The sequence below is a fragment of the Elephantulus edwardii genome, unplaced genomic scaffold, assembly GCF_000299155.1.
Source record: "Elephantulus edwardii isolate Elephantulus edwardi_28Jun2011 unplaced genomic scaffold, EleEdw1.0 scaffold00516, whole genome shotgun sequence".
NCBI lineage: Eukaryota > Metazoa > Chordata > Mammalia > Macroscelidea > Macroscelididae > Elephantulus > Elephantulus edwardii.
This window is the reverse complement of record NW_006400266.1, coordinates 179,778-185,853: the sequence shown is the minus strand read 5'-3', so window position 1 is coordinate 185,853 and position 6,076 is coordinate 179,778. Positions and strand designations below refer to the sequence as shown.

The following is a 6,076-nucleotide window of genomic DNA, read 5'->3' as shown; positions in this document are numbered from 1 at the left end:
GTCTTCTAGGCTGCAACACTTCCATGATACATCTTCAAGGATATGAACATGTATGGCTAAGCACAATTGATAATAGTGCATCTAAATTCCAAAATCAATCTCCACAATAGTCTACGTGTTTCCTATTGCCAAAGAAGCCCTTTAGAGTAGTGAGAGAAGATCTTCACCCTGAAACCTACAGCGTCCCTTTTCAGCAGGAAGTAGCTAAAAGAATACACCATCCCCTTTTCCTTATGAATCAGAGTAAAGTCTCTCTCAGGGACGAGTGACAGGGAATGGCAAAGGACACACCAACAAAGGAGATTAATCAGAACTGGCTTTGACAAGCACTGTGGCAATGGGACAATTAAAACAGACTTTCAAGGCGGGGGGAAAGGAACAAACTGGGAAGGGGTAGAGAAAATAGTGCAACAATGAATGAATGGAAATCCAAAATCTCTGTAAATGCTCATTAAAATTAATAAAATTTAATAAAACAAACAAACAAAAAGATGTTAAGATGGGGGGTAAAAAGAAAAGAGCCCATTGCAGCAGTCATCTTGTAAGTCCATGTGGTTGAGGTTCTTCTTCTCCTTCGCCTACCCTCTACCCTTCCCAATATCATGTCCATTTCCAAGGAATAGCACATTTAGCAATATGCCCAAAGTATATTAGGTGAAGCCTCATCATTCTTGCCTACAAAGAGCACTCCTGCTGCACCCACTCCAAGGCATATCTATTTGTTTTCTTGACTGTTCATGGGATATTCAGTGCTCTTCTCCAACACCACAGCTCAAAGGCATCAACTCTTTTTCTGTCATCCTTATTCATTGTCCAGGTCTTGGATACATAGCTAGTAATCGGAAACACCATAGCCCGAATCAGACACACCTTAGTCCTCAAACTAGTATCACTACTCCTCAATAATTTAGAAAGGTCCCTAATTGCCGATTTTTCCATTGCAATGAGTCTCCTTATTACCTGGCTGCTCTTACCAAGTGTGTTAATTGTAGAGTCAAGCAAGATGAAGCTGTTGACAGTTTCATTCTCCTCTCCATACATCATGACATGCCTATTGGCCCAGTGGTAAGAATCTTTGTTTTCTTCATATTGAGATGCAATCCATACTGAAGGCTGCATTCCCTGAATTCCCAATAGTTAAATGAATGTTAGCAGTCTCAGCCAGCTTTCTGATGATACTTAGGAGAAGCCATTTAGTAGTCACTGGCACTAAAACAAAATAGCAGAATTTTTTCCAAGTACTTCAGTAATAAAACAAGGCTGTTCTCATCCAGAAATGTATTGGCCAACATTGCTTCATTTCATACAAATAATCTCATTTGATGTGGCTCTCCATACACCTGAGACATGGAAGCATCATGGTAATCTGCAGGGATTTCTGCATACTGATGTTGCTTTTGTTGTAGTTGTTAGGTGCCATCAAGTTGAGTATGACTCATAGTGACCCTATGAACTTCCTATCCTATACTATCCTCACAGTCTCTGACATACTTGAGCCCACAGCTACAATCACTATGTCAGTCCACCTGGTTGAGGGTCTTACTCTCTTTCACAATCCCTCCACATTCCCAAGCATGAGGCCCCTCTCCAGTGAATAGCATCTCCTAGCAACATACCCAGAACATGTGAGACAAAGCTTTATCTATCATCTTTGCTTCCAAGGAATGCTCTGGCTGTACATTCTCCATGATGTGTCTGTTGTTTTGGCAGTCCATAGGATATTCAGTACTCTTCTCCAGCATGACAGTTCAAAGGCACCAAGTTTTCTTCTGTCATCTTATTCATTATCCAGATACACAGCAAGTGATTGAAAAGACCATGGCCTGACTCAAGTGCACCTTAGTCCTCAAACTGACTTCATTGCTCCTCAGTAATTTGGAGAGATCCCTGACTACAGACTTAGTCAGCACAGTATGTCCCCTGATCTCTTTGTACTAAGTGTGTTGATTGTGAGATTGTAAGATGAAGTTGTTGATCATTTCAGTCATTTCGCCCTCTATCATGATGTTGCCAATAGGTCCAAAGGTGAAAATTTTTGTTTTCTTGATGGATAATGCGTTTCTCCACATATTGAGGTCTTTTAAATCTGTAGAGATGTTACACTGAACATTACATTGAAATATTCTTTTGTCCCAGTCACAGATTCATTAACAACGTATTTTTTTATTATCTGTGCTTCCTTGAGATTTCTTATAGTTTGCATAATCTTCCAGAATGGAATCCACATTCTTCTTGACAGGAAGCTGTTCTTACCTAGTAATTAAGTCCCCATCACCAACAAGTCATGGCTTCCGTTGCTCAGGGTTCTTCACTTTGACTTCTACTCTGTTCATGAATGTTTCCTCATTTACAACAGTAGGATTCTTCCATGGATGCCGAAGTGTCTCATGTGTCCTGACATGATCTCCACTTCCTGGTGGTTTTTGCTTGTTGTTTTTTGCTTTCACTTAACATTTTTCTGTTGCAGACCAGATTTCTTCTTTCCTTCTCTTCTTCCATTCTGCATATTGCTCCTGATGGGCTTTTTAAAGTTGTCTCTTTCTGCAGATTGGTGTTCACATATTTGAGCTCTCTGCCTTCTGGAATCCATTCATCCCAGTTTTTATTCCAACTGTAATGCATGTAGACTATTTAATTTGCTTGTCCTTTTTGACAACCTTCATACATTTGGCTTCATAAAGAAGAGGCCCTTAAAAGCACTGCATTTGCTCACTCTCCTGGAATTTGGGCTTCGGGTCCTGCTTCAGCACCATTTGAAAGTGATTTTCTGTCTCCTCCTACTCCTACTACCCCTGACGTTTTAGTTTTATTTTTTATAATTCATTTTTACTCTTCTCTTCCTCCCCTCCTATAATTTTCCTAAACTACTTTCTGTATTTCCTTTCTTTATTAAAAAATTTATTTATTTATTTTTCATTTCAATGAACATCTACAGAGATTTTGGAATGCCATTCATTCATTGTTGCACCCATCTCCCAGCCCACCCCCCCCCACCCCACTGTATTTCCTTTCTTAACACTCTTCCAGCCTTGTCTCGCTCAGTAACAAATTTGTTTTTCGTACATAAGTCAATTGATGTCACACCCTTGCTCAAAATTTGTCCATGGCTTTCTGAAACAGGTGAAAATAGAATACAGAATCCTCATCATTGGTTGATCAGACTCCTAGCTACCTGTCAACATCCTTTGTCATACCACTCTGTCCTTAGTTTACTCTCCTTCTGCCAAGCAATTCTTTTGTCACCTTGCCAACCATGTTGAAACTTTGTTTTCACAGATCCCCCATGGCTAGCTCTCTCATTCAGGTTGCTATTCAAATGTTATCTCTATTGAGATATCAAATTTAACCCCCCCTTTCTCAATAAACCTTCTCCACAACTTTCCATCTCCTCTTGTCTTACTATATTGTCCTTCAAAGAGCTATTGTTATCATTACTTGACCTTATAGGTATTTTTGTCTTCTCTATTAATAGGTAAGTTTAGTAAGAGTTGTTGCTATAGTGTCTTGAGTTAAACCAATTCATCCAGTCAATTTTCAAGGCTCTAAATTGCAAATGTTGCACTATGGCAGTTCATAGACTTTTCAAAGGTCCATTATTTCAGAAGCGGATGATCAGTTCTGCTTCCTAGTTTTCTTAGTCTGGTTGCTCCACTGAAAACAGCGCACTGTAAAAGACCCTGCTGATTTTTGAACTACTGGTGGCTTAGCTTCTAGCATCACAGAAATATGCAAACCACTATTATATGACAAGCACATACCTGTTGGAGGGTCAGCTACGGGTCGGTTCTGACTCAATGGCACACAACAACAACAACATAGCAGTAACTGGTGTCTATATTTGCTTGACTTTTTAAACTGTTGAGCACTCTGAAGGGAGTGACTTTATTTTACCTATCTAAGATGACACAACCCTGCTTGCTGAAACTGAGGAGGACCTCATGCACTTGCTGCGAAGGGTCAAGGACTGCAGCCTTCACTATGGACTGAGGCTCAATGTCAAGAAGACAAAGATTCTCGCCACTGGACCAATTGGCAGCGTCAGGATGGATGACGAAGAGATTGAGAGTGTTCACAGTTTCAGTTTGCTCGGCTCCACAGTCAATACTCTTGGCACCAGCAGTCAGGAAATCAAAAAGTGTATCGCGATGGGAAAGTCTGCTGTTAGGGACCTCTCAAAGGTACTCAGGAGCAACAGTGTCTCTCTGGAGACTAAGGTGCGCCTGATACAGGCCATGGTCTTTGCAATCGCTTGTTATGCATCAGAGAGTTGGACAATGACTAGGGAGGACAGAAGGAGAGTGGATGCTTTTGAGCTGTGGTGCTGGAGAAGGGTACTGAATGTACCATGGACTGCCAGGAAAACAAACAGATAACATCTTGGAGAGGATTAAACCAAGCTACTCCTTGGAGGCAAAGATTCTGGGGCTTCGTCTGACATACTTTGGGCATGTTGCCAGGAGGGACGGGTCCTTGGAGAGGGACATCATGCTTGGGAGGGTGGAGGGACGGCGCAGGAGGGGAAGACCCTCTATGAGATGGATTGATTCGGTGACTGGGGTAATCGGGATGGGTGTGTCAGAGGCAGTGCGGTTGGCGCAGGATAGAGCAGGGTTTAGGGCTGTTGTGCATAGGGTCGCTATGAGTCGGAAACGACTCGACGGCACTTAACAACAACAACAACATGTATCAATGGTGTCTAATAAGTGTTGTTGTTGTTGTTGCTATGGGCCATCAGGTTGCCTGCAACTCATAGTGACCCTATGGGCAACAGTTCTGAAGCCTGCCCTGCTCAGAGCCAGTCTCCCTGACTCCAACACACCTAGACCTTTTGCCCCAGTTACTGTGTTAACCCATTTCATCAAGGGTCTTCCTGTCCTGTGCTGTGTCCTTCTCCAAGGACCTGTCCCAAAAGTCTAATAAATGTACCCAAAGTCTAATAAATAGATGATTAAAAAGTGTTACATTATCAAAACAAGTATGAGATAATCATCTAACCCAAGTAAGAAGAGCAAAATTGAACGGAAGAACAGCAAACAACAAATGCTGGCGAGGTTGTGGAGACACAGGAACCCTTTTTCACTGTTTGTGGGAGTGTAAAATGGTGTAACAACTGTGGAAGGCGGTGTGGCGCTTTCTCAAAAAGTTGCAAATAGAAATACCATTTGACGCAGCAATTCCACTAGTGGGAATATATCCCAAAGAAACCGTAACTGCCACCCAAGCAGATATATGCACATCCATGTTTATTGCGGCTTTGTTCACAATAGCAAGGAGTTGGAAACAACCCAAGTACCCATCAATAAACAAATAGATAGAGAAGCTGTGGTATATTCACATAGTGAAATACTATGCTGCATTGAAAAACAAGGAACTCATGAAATATTATACAAAATGGGTGACTCTGGAGGACATCATGCTGGGTGAAATAGCTCAGTCACAAACGGACAAATATTGCATAGGGCAGCTGTTGTAAAACAGGCCTGGCAATCAGGGTTGCGGGAAGACAGAGAAGGAGGGGATGAATGATATATACTGCATTGACACAGATGAGGGAGAGAACTGTTTAAAAGGGATATGTGATTGGGTGTCCAGAGAGAAGGTTGCACACTGGAGTAGACTTGGGGGCGAGGGATTGCATAACAATGAAAGAGTTTTTCTTTTACTTTTCAAGAAGAGTGAATTAGTGGGGAGGGGAGTGGGTGGGGAGAAAAGTACAATACTGAATGACTGGAAACCCTAAGTCTCTGTAAACTCTCATTAAAATTAATTAAAAAAACAGTGTTACAACTAGGTTTCACCATCTTTGCCTCTAAGGAGCACCTTGGTTTCACCTTCTCTAAGACAGACTGGTTTGTTTTGACAGTCCACATCATATTTTGTACTGTTCTCAAACACCGCAACTCAAAGGCATTGATGCTTCTGTCATTCTTAGTAAATAAATGCCCAGTTTTCAGATGCAGAGAATGTAATGAAGAAGATCGTAATTTGGATCAGGAGCCATCTTATTCTTTAAAATGATACCCTTATTCTTAAGAACTTTGGAGAGGTCCCTCCACTTATCATTATGTTGCCTAGA

At 41.5% G+C, this 6,076-nt stretch overlaps 1 pseudogene; it reads right to left on the bottom strand.

Moving 5' to 3' along the window:
- Window positions 1-1,193: 1,193 nt before the first annotated feature.
- On the bottom strand, window positions 1,194-2,753 carry LOC102864198 (annotated as a pseudogene).
- Window positions 2,754-6,076: the final 3,323 nt, after the last annotated feature.